The following is a 13,189-nucleotide window of genomic DNA, read 5'->3' on the forward strand; positions in this document are numbered from 1 at the left end:
CACGTCCGCTATACGTACGCTGGCCATTGCAAAGGATGCTTTAATAGATTAATGTTTATCGTCGTGTCTTGACAACCATTTTGCGCGCGCACACCGGAAAGTCATGCTATAAATTTGTTACTTGTGAACGTATTCGTGGGCAGTACGCTATATATTGTTCCCGTGGCCGTATTCGCGGGCAGAATGCTATATGTTTGTTCTTCGTGAACGTATTTTTGGGCAGTTACTTTGTCATCTTCAACCTAAAGGTCAAAACTGCCCATGAAATTTATATATCTGCCCACGAACCGAAAACATGAATAGGACTATAACATAAGTGTATATACTTATTTTCAACATATACATAATTACTATGTAAGAAATATAACCTATGTATATATATTTTGATTTGAAATGTAAACTATATCATGTCCTTCCGGTAAACCCACTTTCGGGATGACTGCCCACAACGCACCTAAAACGTGTATATATATATATATATATATATATATATATATATATATATATATATATATATATATATATATATATATATATATGTATGCATGTGCGCGCTACCATTAGGTCATATGGATAGTAGTGTAGAAACAAACATGTTCATGTATGCGATAATGTGGTTGTAAACTAGATTGATCTATGACCTTTACAACATGACTTCAACCAAGTAGCAATATATATATATATATATATATATATATATATATATATATATAATTCTGATATGTATGTATATATCTATGTATCTATGTATCTATATAACTATGTATGTATGTATGTATGTATGTATGTATCTATGTATGTATGTATGCATGTATGTATGTATGTATGTATGTATGTATGTATGTATGTATGTATGTATGTATGTATGTATGTATGTATGTATGTGTACATGACGGGGCAACTATAACACGATTGAATACTAACCCAGAACAATAACGTCCACTTTCAAGACATAACCGGCTCCGGTATCGTCTGCAGACAATAAGGTATATCTCCCATCGTTGGAATGATGTACGTTTCGCATCCATATGTTACCAAATTTATCAAGAGATAATATTCTCTCGAATCGCTTATCAATGAAAGGATGTATAACAGAATCATTTATAGACCACTTAGCAATCTGTCTAATTGCGTCACCATAGTTCTGGTTAATCACTATTGTACGTGTGCGATTGTTTAAAAAACATTTTGAAACAGTTGCACGGAATCCTCAAGGCATATATATTTAGAACTAGTTTCTATACCTCCTGAAATTGAAAAGTTTGTACGATGATTAAGTTATAAATATTTAGTATTAAAACTTAAATCGCTTCAACACTATTACCGAAATATTAGAAAATAAAATACGCTGGTTATCCATGCTTTTCCTACCACCAACCAACTCCATTTGCGGGTTATTCATGTCCACTTGTTATACAATTAGATTTTTACTCTTATTACCAAGTAGTGGTCAGATTTTAAAAATCTCGTTTTTTTTCTTCAAAGAAAGTTCAAAATAGTAAACGGGTCCAATGTTGGTTATATAGTAATGTTTTACACTTCAGACGAGATAATAACAAGAATACAATTTCAGAATAATAAAATCATCCTCTTCAGTTTAAGCGCGGAAATGTTGTTGACTTTCCCAACTCTTAAACTTCCATAGATGCGCTTTACTTGCTGTCGTAGTTGCAATCAGAGCTTGACAAGTCAACTTCTGGAAGAATTTCACATTTAAAGAATTCATTGCGGATATTAGGTTGTGTTTAAATTGCTTATTGTAAAATCGTAAGGTGTGATGTCTATGACATCAGGAGATTATATACGGGCAGGTGACTATTTTATTCATATCGTATTACCAGCAATAGGATAAGCTTTTGTCATGCGTTTAACAAAGTGATACGTGGCGTCATTGTTATATGTTTGAGACGGCTCAAGGTGATGAACTAATTATGAACTGATCCAGATTGGCTGAAACGGCTCTGTTGCTGGTCAGTCGTAAACAGAAAGGATGAATGACCATACCCTAGTGTTATATACCATGTTTGAATGAAATATTTTTGTCCTTTACTATTCTTTACTATAAAAACTGCAGGTCATATACGTCCATGAGTAATCTAAACTATTTTCTACACAAAATAGAAAGCTTTAGATGATACATTAGTGCGTGTTATACATGGACGAGTGTTAGATTTGCTAATTTACAATACTGCTACCGCTATAACTACTAATATTGTAATGTTAGTAGAAGCAGTAGCATTGTTACATGGAATGTTCTCGAGAGACTTTCAGGTAGTAAAAGTTGGATAGTAGCTTATTTTCGGAAGACCCATAATCCCTCTCTCTCTCTGATTACATTGCAGGATATAAATTTGAATCTTGCTGGAAAGTGCATTGGCACTCAGTTTCAACAAATCTGCAATTGCTGCCGAAATATAAGATACTATTTTACAACGACACACTCATTAAACGCACACCCCACACCCATCCACCCGCACACATTTATATCTATCTATCTATCTATTTATCTATCTATTTATCTATCTATCTATCTATCTATCTATCTATCTATCTATCTATATATATATATATATATATATATATATATATATATATATATATATATATATATATATATATATATATATATATATATATATATATATATATATATAACAATAACGGAGTTGCATTATCTACCTGAGGGTATTCCAGTCAAAAGAGTTACCAGCAGAAACACACAGCACAGTAAGGTTTCCATCATCTTTCTGTAATTAAAATGTAAACACTATGGCTGCAAGTAAACAGTGCTATACCTAGGCATAATAGTCCTAACAAAGAAAAGAAAACCACGCCCATTCAGTGCAGAATGCACGCTAACAGCTGACTATTGAACCATCACAATCCTATTACAAATGATAGATCTAGAATAAGCAACACAGAAGTATCACGTGACTGGTTTTATTTTGAAGTACATCGTAATTATCGTGAGTAAGGCCTTCTCCATACCTTTGCCTCCAAGAGCATAAAGGAAGGCAAAATCGACGAAGACGACAGCCACATTGAAATACCAACTGAATATAACAAATTTGAGTAGTTAAGATCTTCAAGGGTAAATTGGTTAGGTCGATTTTTTGATATTCATATAACGGTATCATCCAAACTCCCAAATCTTCTCTTTGTATTTTTGCATATATATATATATATATATATATATATATATATATATATATATATATATATATATATATATATATAAGAACTATGATATACACTCGATGCTTAAAATATCTAAACTAAAAGCGAAGTAGAACAACAAATTAAAAATTAAATCACCAAGAGAATGTCATTGAACTTGTAATACAGTCAAATGTGTTTGACCGTAAATGCAATGTTCAGGCTTGCCGCGGCAGCAACTGTTGGTCTTGGTATGGAATAATTCACGGCTGAAGCAGTCATCATAGGTGCACCAATCGTATGTAATGTTGGGGTTATATCGATACTAACCCGTATCTTCTGTTGTGCAAGCAAATTCATTTTATATACGATATCATTGTCGAATACTTCAAAACATTTAGCGTCAGCACAATAGAGTTTCAGTACGGTTAATAAACTGTGTTCGATGATTCTTGATGATAATTAATTAGCATCACAGAAATAAAAAGTAACTGACAACTAAAAGATGGTACGAAAGCTCGGGATATAAGATTTATAGATATTAACTATCGAGTAATTCCTTTAAAAATTAATATTACGTAAATAGGAAAAGCAATTTTCACATCACAATATCAAAGACATTTACAAAATTAGCTTGAGAATGGCTACAGACTTATGGTTGACATAGATCTTTGCCTTCCATCCTCATGACTGTCATCTTGTTTGGTCACATATAGGTCGCCTTCACTGATTAAAATCTGGTGGTTTCGCACACTAATTACTTTTGACCAATACAAACAGAAGTTATGGGGCATAGAACTATGTGACCTCTTATTCAACCATATGTCAATAACCACAGTTTAAAACACATTATCACGCCACTACATTCTTGAATCAATGATAATTTACTTTTAGAAATTTGATTTCTTTATCATTTGTTTGGTGGAAACTAAGAAGACAAGAATGGACCGTCCATATACAATGTATTAAAAGTTTGTTTTCAAAGCTAATTATATAATAGTCAAATCAAAAGGGACGATAAAGATTTAAAAAATAAGGCCATGCTTTGGTGTTACTTTGCAAAATTTGCTTTACATCGTAACCCCGATTACTCAAGCATGATAGCCAAGGATTCAAAACATAAAATATGGTCTAACGACAGAGGCTTATCCAAAATAGATCAGTCCTTTTTCTATTAATAATACGTTGAATCGTTTGGTTAAAACTGATATATTCTGATTGAAACAAGCCACGTGATACTTAATGTTAACTGTATTGGCGTCCGATCTATTATATATCTTCAAACATATTTCCTGGAAAGGAATATCTTCTAAGCAATACATAACACTTATTGAGGAAGTATTTTGTAATGGTGTGATATTAGTTATCAAGAGTAAGTACATACATAACTGTTTTATATAATAGAACATTCCGGTTACGTAAGCAAGCGAATTCACTTAATATAACATTAAGCCAGGCATATCATTATAAATAAAATGTTTCAGGCAAATAATATTTTCAAAGCAACAAGAATCAAGTAAATAGAATCAATAATTTAAATACATCTACATCTATATCAAAGACATTACATGTTTCAAAAAATAAAATGTCACGAAATCTTTATTTTAAAGCTTTGCACCATCTTTGTATTTCCGTGCAATTATTATCTATCTGAAGAATGAAAAAAACATTATTCACATTCCTAAGTCTTCATGAACAATAAAACTGAGAAACAGTTGAGTAATAGGAGTGATGATCACAGAGGTCCTATAGTCTAACGATTGTGAGCGCTCGGGTAATCAATTTATGTAGAGGACTTGTTTATAACATATTGAAGTGCAGCGACAAAGTTATCAATGTGACGAGAACCATTGAAAATTTCCATATAAAGTCGTTGCACAGGCGTAACCAATATAGTAGCAGTTTGATCTACTTTCATACTCTTCAAACGCCGCTTAGTGGGGGCGCAAAATAAAAATAAACGTCGATACGGTGGCCATATATTAACTAAAAATGGTCATATTCTTCACGTATGTTGGTCTTATGATAATTTAATACACGTAAGGAGTCTTCTGAAATATTGTCCGACATCATCGATGAGCGTATTAAGATATCCATCGTAGACAGACAGATTCATGCTTTTTCATCGAACGTGTAAACGGTTGGCTATGCATTTGTGTTCTTGGGACGGATCATTATCCAATTAATTTAGAGATGTTTTGAGGACATTTGAGTGCAAATTATTGTATTTATGACGTTCTCACAACATACTATATAACCATTTGGGCAAGGTATCCTTGGCAACTCAGAGTTCAGAGCAAAAGTATATTTCATCACTCTGCCTGAGGCAATAATCACTTCTCAGAACATAGGTCCCGTTAACGTTTAGGACTAAACTCTGCAAAATGCAGAAACTTTTAAAGCCCTTAGATAAAATAGGTGGACAGTGTGATGTTGATTTCTTGCTGTGCTAAAGATGTAATATTTTCATACTCACATCTCATTGTCCATTTACGTTGTGTGTCTAATTGTATATACGTTAGTCATGGATATGGAATAAAGAGAAGTCACCGTATCCTCTATATGTCAGCTTCAGATTTATTTATATGTCGTACAAAATGCTGCTGGTTTGAAAGTGTCTAAATCCTTATAACAGCATGCCCATGAACTCAGATGACAATATGAACAAAACGAATCTCCATAGTTTTTAATACGGAGCATACACAATATTTGTATAGAATGTAGCAGTAGTAGCAGTAGTAGTAGTATTAGTAGTGGTAGTGAAAGTAGCTGTTGAATGATTAGTCTTAAAACAGTAAGCAAGTATTGTAGTTGAAATTAATAATACGATTGCGCTGGAAGTATCAATAAATGTTGCATTTGCAGCTGTTATTGTCAAAGTTGTTGTTTCTAGGGCATGATGGTTGTTGGTGCTGGTTTGTAGCAGCATTAGGACAATTGGCTTACATATGATTGGTTTTGACAAACAATCCACGCTAGGGCTTTTACAGAAAGGGAAGATCTAGTGGTAGTTGTCACTTTTTCAAAAGCGCTTCCCACATCGTTGTAAATAATATATTTCCTATATTAAAGACCTATGCTTTTACTTTATTTTGAATTTATATATATATATACACTACTATCCATATGACCTAATGGTAGCGCGCACATGCATACATATATATATATATATATATATATATATATATATATATATATATATATATATATATATATATATATATACACGTTTTAGGTGCGTTGTGGGCAGTCATCCCGAAAGTGGGTTTACCGGAAGGACATGATATAGTTTACATTTCAAATCAAAATATATATACATAGGTTGTATTTCTTACATAGTAATTATGTATATGTTGACAATAAGTATATACACTTATGTTATAGTCCTATTCATGTTTTCGGTTCGTGGGCAGATATATAAATTTCATGGGCAGTTTTGACCTTTAGGTTGAAGATGACAAAGTAACTGCCCAAAAATACGTTCACGAAGAACAAACATATAACATTCTGCCCGCGAATACGGCCACGGGAACAATATATAGCGTACTGCCCACGAATACGTTCACAAGTAACAAATTTATAGCATGACTTTCCGGTGTGCGCGCGCAAAATGGTTGTCAAGACACGACGATAAACATTAATCTATTAAAGCGTCCTTTGCAATGGCCAGCGTACATATCGCAGACGTGAGGTTCGTTTTTTACAGCTTGTTTGAAATAAATGGATGATTATATATCCAGTGTAACAACTTGTCTTGACAGCTTATGGATGCTAATGTTTGACATTTATTGTGAAGATGATTGTTCACTGCTTGTTGATGAATTCGTAGCTTCTGTTAATCGATGCTATAGCTCAATTTAACTGTCATACACTGATATGTTTAAGTCTGCTTGCACAGTTAACTATGCAGAGTTATGGAAATATAACAAATTGGTTTTAATAACTTTCAGAGTTTGTTTTACTATTACTCAATATTTGTTTCAAGTACTATAAAGGCTGTGATAGGTTGGGTGGCTGAGATTACAAATCAGGCCCTTCTCACTGGGGGGGGGGGTACTGCCCATTATGAATATTACTGGTCCTAGATGTCCAACCTGATATTTATGACATACTGGTTCAACATCTTACTGCCAGCAGAAATGGTGTTCTGTAGTATTTTTCCCAGTCAATAGTTTATGGATATATTATGTCATGTACTATGCTTGTTTAATTCTCTCACCTCAGTTCTGACGTTACCATTGAATGCTATAATGTTCCCAGACATGCGGTATTCTTGGTTATTAAAATTATATATATACACAGATAACTGAAGGTGAGTTCTCATTATTCCCTAACAATTGCAATTAGTGGGGCTGTAGCAACTGATGGTCTGAGAATTCAAGTTAACTGGTTCAAAACTTGGTTAAACAACAAACTGTTTTCTTCCTTTGACAACATCATAAAGTTTTGCATCTTTGTCTCTCTGATGACTGTGGTACACAAGTTACAGACTTTGCCTTAGAATGAGCCTGATTTTTGATACTTGTTACTGAATGGGGTGGGGTGGGGAAGTAACAAAATTATTAAAGGTGGAATGTATGCAAACCATGCTGGAAATAGATATGTGCCAGCAACTGCAACATGTAAGCTTCAATCGATTTGGAAACTATAAGCTTTATCCTGTAAATATTAACAGTTCACACCCTGTATAAAAGATGATTTTGTGTTTGATTAACTGGAACTGTTAATTTATTATGTTAAGGAATTTATTGTTTTAACCCTAGTAAATGTAATATAATTAGGTCAAAAGTTCCAGTTTGTTTATTGTTTCCAGGGTTGATTATTGTAACTGGAAGAACCTGTTTCTAAGTGTTACATGAAACGAAAGAGATATTGTTTACTCAAGTGATATAAAATAAAAGTTTAAAATGAACAGAAAGAAATATTGTTTATTCAAGTGGTACAAAATAAATGTAAAAGAGTATATTCATTAAGAAGTGTATTATCAATTGCAAATAAATGAAGTTTTATCTTATTTTGTTCTTTACTTGTGTACAAAATTATACCTGGATTGGGCAATAATTACTTGGACTCCATTTAGAAAAGAAAAATCTGTATGTTCTAAATACCTGATGTTCATATCATAATGCTCTTTTAATGGATGATTATGCTTTTCAGCTGACGTTACCATATTGCCAAGTGAACTAATAGTATGGCTTTCGGTGTGGCCCACTAATCACATTTGTAAATGAATTATGCATACAATAGAGAAATAGCTCTTAAAATATCTTACGAGTTGAACAATGTGTGTACACAAATAAACATGAAGCCAATCTTTAAACTTGTATGCCACACATGCAAGCGAATTGGTGGTTTTCATATGTAACTTCTTTGAACTTGTATGCCACACATGCAAGCGAATTGGTGGTTTTCATATGTAACTTGTGTACTCTTATGGCTTTTGTCTATATTACTTTTAGCCATTTCTATTCACACACCAGAACACAACCTTTTTTGTCTGATTCAGATACTAATGCAAAACTTATTTCAGCTGTAACTGAAGTATACAGAATTTTTCCTGACGTTGAGGCCTACTGTGTAGACAGTATAGCTGTAAGTCATCAAATCAAATGGAAGACAACAGTGTGCAGTTGAAGAAAATGATATATACCCAGTACCATTTAAAGTTATCTTAAAGAAAAGTCACAATGCACACTGATACAAGTAGTTTTAGAAAATGCATTTGTTCCACATACATTTTAACTTAACCCAAAAGTTCAGTCTCTTGCCTAAAATTCAATCAGATGTATGCATTTATTCCATAAAACACAAAGATATAATGAACCAAATCATTTTCATTATTGAGTTAGGTAGTAGGCTATGTTAAAGAGTGCAATCACTTTATCGATTTTTTTTCCATTACATTTTTATTTATTATAAAATGACATTTCTTAGTGGAGTGCTAGCAACTGTAACTTGAGGAATATTTTGTACATGCTGGCCTAAGTGTCATGAATATACTGTGCTACATTTTGCTTTATTAGGTATATTACTATCATGAGACTTGCTTGATTAAATCCTGAATTTGTTAGTTACACTTACAAGTCCACTGGTAGAATTTAAAATCTGTGACAGTTTGGGAACTTTTTTTGCAGTAACTGCAAATCACTCTGCCTTCATAGTGAATGAATTCAAGCCATTGATAATTGTCAAACCATTGTGACTGAAAATGTGATTGTCTCTTAGTTGTCCTATTTGATAATTTTGCTGCCACAGAGTCTGTATTGTGTCTCTGAAGAAATAGTTCATCTAGACCCTGTTGCAGTATTACATGTTATATGTTCAATTTAATGAATTTTGTTTCTTTGAATCATTCTTATGTCATAACTTGCGAAAATAGTTTAATTAACAATATTTATTCTAACAGAAAAGATCACCTCACTTGACAAATCATCCTGCTACAGTGATCATGGCATACACTTTATCTTTGCAATTCAAATATTGCCCGCTCGTTAATTAATATAATATTGCACATTGAAGGTGATCATATGTATCATCAGTTTTAAAAAATAAAGACATAATGCTATCATTTAATCACTGCATACAGGACACGGACTCTTGTGTCTGTAAAGTGCCTTTCATTGGATTACTTTGGTTTATTCAAACCAAACAGCGATCCACTCAGGATTTTCTAGGGTAGATACAGAGAATATATTATGGTCATTCAGAACGCTATCAATACATCAGACCAGATTGTTTTTATTATTATTTAGGCAAAATAACTTAGTAAGTCAGATGGCAAACATGAGGATGGTGATAGGTTATGTGGAATTTGCATTGAATCATCTGATCCCAGAAGATTTGATACAATGTCACTGGCTGTGGTAATCATCAAGTGCAGTTGCACGGCACCATAAGACTTATCAAGATACCATAAGCTAGAAAGATGAAGAAAAAGAAAAACGATGACCCAAAGACAAATCCTGCAAACTGTGCAAAAACGATTCCACAGATTATAGATGAAAACTTTACTATATTTAGCTTCAAGATATTAATAATTTCGGATTACTTCCTCCAGTCTGCTACAGTAATTCATGCCTATTGCACTCATAAATAGATCACAGTCCTTGCAGTATTTTGTGTGGGCCACAATATTTTAATTGATGCAGCTGATGCTCCATTCTTCAGTTCAGTGTGGACTCAAACACAGCAATGTCCCTTTGGGATGTGTGCATAAATAAAGAATGCCTGTCCCTTCATTACCACGCTTGTTGAATTTATCATGTCTCTCTGAAAACTGTACCATGTGAGAAAGAATTTTATAAACAAACTGGACATAAGTATTGCTAGACATATACTCAGACCTGAGACTTCATAAAAGACTGCTTACTTGTGAGGCATTATTAGTGCTAGGGCTTGAGGTAATAACTTGCTATATGTTTGGTAAGGCAAAATAAGGGGCCGTATGGCTTAAATTAAATTGAAACTGTGAAAAAACAAAAGGTTCAAATGCAATAAACTTTTGTTTTTCCTCATTTGTTATATTACAGTGCCATGAAAGGTCATTTCTTTTATCTTTTTCTCTTGCCAATTTTAAGTCATCATCACTAACCAACTCTCTAAATCAATTCTTGGCATATTTAGCTAAAATGATGTCTACTGTTCCATTATATCATTGATTGTTTAGCTTGCTTGTATGGAGCTTAACAGCATTTTTCAGGACATCATAGGCTTTACATGGCAGCCAGCATATTTATTGGAGGAAATCAACACACATAACGCTACTGGCAAGCTTTCTCATATACACACATTGGTTGGACTAGAGAGAGTTGATTAGTTTGAGTGATGTGTATGCCTAGACCATTCTATAACCCAGGGCCCCATGATTGAATACAGCTTAAAGAAATTAACCCTAATTCAATTTCCTTGTTGCATTTAAATCATAACACCCACCATGCAAAGTGACACATGTCTGAAGATTTTCCAATTTGTATATGTTTTGCAGCTTTTAATTCTGAGTTGATGCATGTGGATGTGGAAATTCAGTTACTGAATACTTAGCTACTTATATAAGGAGCTCTCACACTGGTAAAAGCATGCAATTGGGATTTTATTTGCAAGAGGGCAATTAATTGTTCAAAATACTGTTTTAGCTAACTACATATGTGAAGGGTTGATGTATAAAAAAGAGGATCAAGAAATCCTAGCTGGTAAAGATAATTGTATCCAAACTTGGTAGAAAGCGAGAAGGCCTTTTAATTTTGTACAGCAGTTTCATTAAGGAACCAACTATAATACCATTAGAAGTTTATGAGCAGCAAAAACCACATTTAGGACCAACTAGACATCAAAACCACATGCATAGTTCCATTTACGGCCAACCAGACATCAAATAGGTCATCTAGTGAAAGCACAATGTCAAAATGACCAGCCATCTAGGAGAAGTAGCAAGGAAGGGGTTTTCCAGATGCCCATTAAAACAGCCATATTGGAGGTTAGATTGGCACTATTTTCATTTACGTCCAACTGGACATAAGAAGTCTTTCACTGATATGACGATTCATTCAGGAGAAGTAGTTATAACAAGATTTTCAGGATGGCCACATTGGTGGCCTTATAGGATGTCTGTACAGCACCATAATTCTCATTCAGGACCTGCTAGACATCAACATAAGTATTTTGTACACATATTGACACGATGACACAATTATCCATTCAGAAGTACCGATAGAAAGTTTCTTAATATGGCCACTGTGGCAACCACATTGTATGTGTGAGTGGCACCATCTTGTTTTTTCTTCCAGATAATTTCACACAAATATCATATTTAAAGATAACATGAATTCATACAAGATCTTGTTGGTTTATTTCATAACAGATTTTTCCCCCATATTAATATAATCTTTTGAGAACATTTATACATTATAGTTCTAGAAATGTTTCATGCTCTCAGAAACTATTAAAATCACAGCAGAAAGTGTTATGTTATATCTTTATTCAGCACTGAAAAATATTTATGAACTCTTAAAGTTTTTTCCCCTATATTAACTTAATTTAATGACGATTTTCAGACTATAACCTTTCCATTGGATTTATTTTTTCAAACATGGCGTAAAAAGTATGTTATAGTAACCAATGTTTACATTGACTTCACCATCGCAGAAATCTCTATAATCAATTTCCTAGTAAAGAAAAGCCAAGAAAATAAATGGACAGTTAATATTCACTTCAGGATCACAGACCTGAGGCAAATATGTCATTGTTAAATCAAACATTTTTATTGTGTTTCCTTAGACCTAAATATATATATACATGATGTTACTCTAAACGAAGGCTGGTGATCCAGTTGATAACCTTTTGGGGGTTTTAAGGAAGTCTTTAAAATTAAGGCCTTAAAAATGTTGAGATCTTATATTAAAAATGACAATTTGAGACTTGCAGATTCATGTCCACAGGTGCCCAAAAAAAAAAGGGGGGGGGGTGCAAGGGGCAAGCTTGTTGGTGTGTTATAAAACAACTGACTTATCATCGGTGTGCTGACAGGTGATGTGTAATTAAATCACTGTTGTAATATTAATAATGAGTGAGTCTGCACAAAGGAATTTCATACAGCTAAACTAGCTCAACAACTAGAGGCAATTAAGAAATATATCCACTTTCGTGATTCTGTCAAATGGCAGATACAACAGCATCAGGAAGCTCAAGTGGCATTTACAGAAGGTAAAGAGCCGTTATACTTGTTATCTTTTTAGGGATGTGTTTGGATTTTGCCCTCAAGCTGGAGCAGTCATAGGATATATAATAAATCGCCATGGTCGGAATTTATCCCCAAGCTGGGGTAATCGATGGGTAAAGTCTTATCCACAGTCGGGGTTTTATTCAAGCTTCAGGTGCAAGTTTTTGTGCGTCTCCATGCCCTTGCATAAAACACAGTTACACGTTTTTTTATATAGATATTTTTCAGTTGTAGACAGGAATAATAAGTATTTGCGAGTGTTTGAAATGAATGGGTTCATTATGAATCGAGTGGCACTACATTTCAAAAGCAAAATTG

This window comes from Sinohyriopsis cumingii, unplaced genomic scaffold (genome assembly GCF_028554795.1).
Source record: "Sinohyriopsis cumingii isolate HCF-2022 unplaced genomic scaffold, ASM2855479v2 utg000360l, whole genome shotgun sequence".
Lineage (NCBI taxonomy): Eukaryota > Metazoa > Mollusca > Bivalvia > Unionida > Unionidae > Sinohyriopsis > Sinohyriopsis cumingii.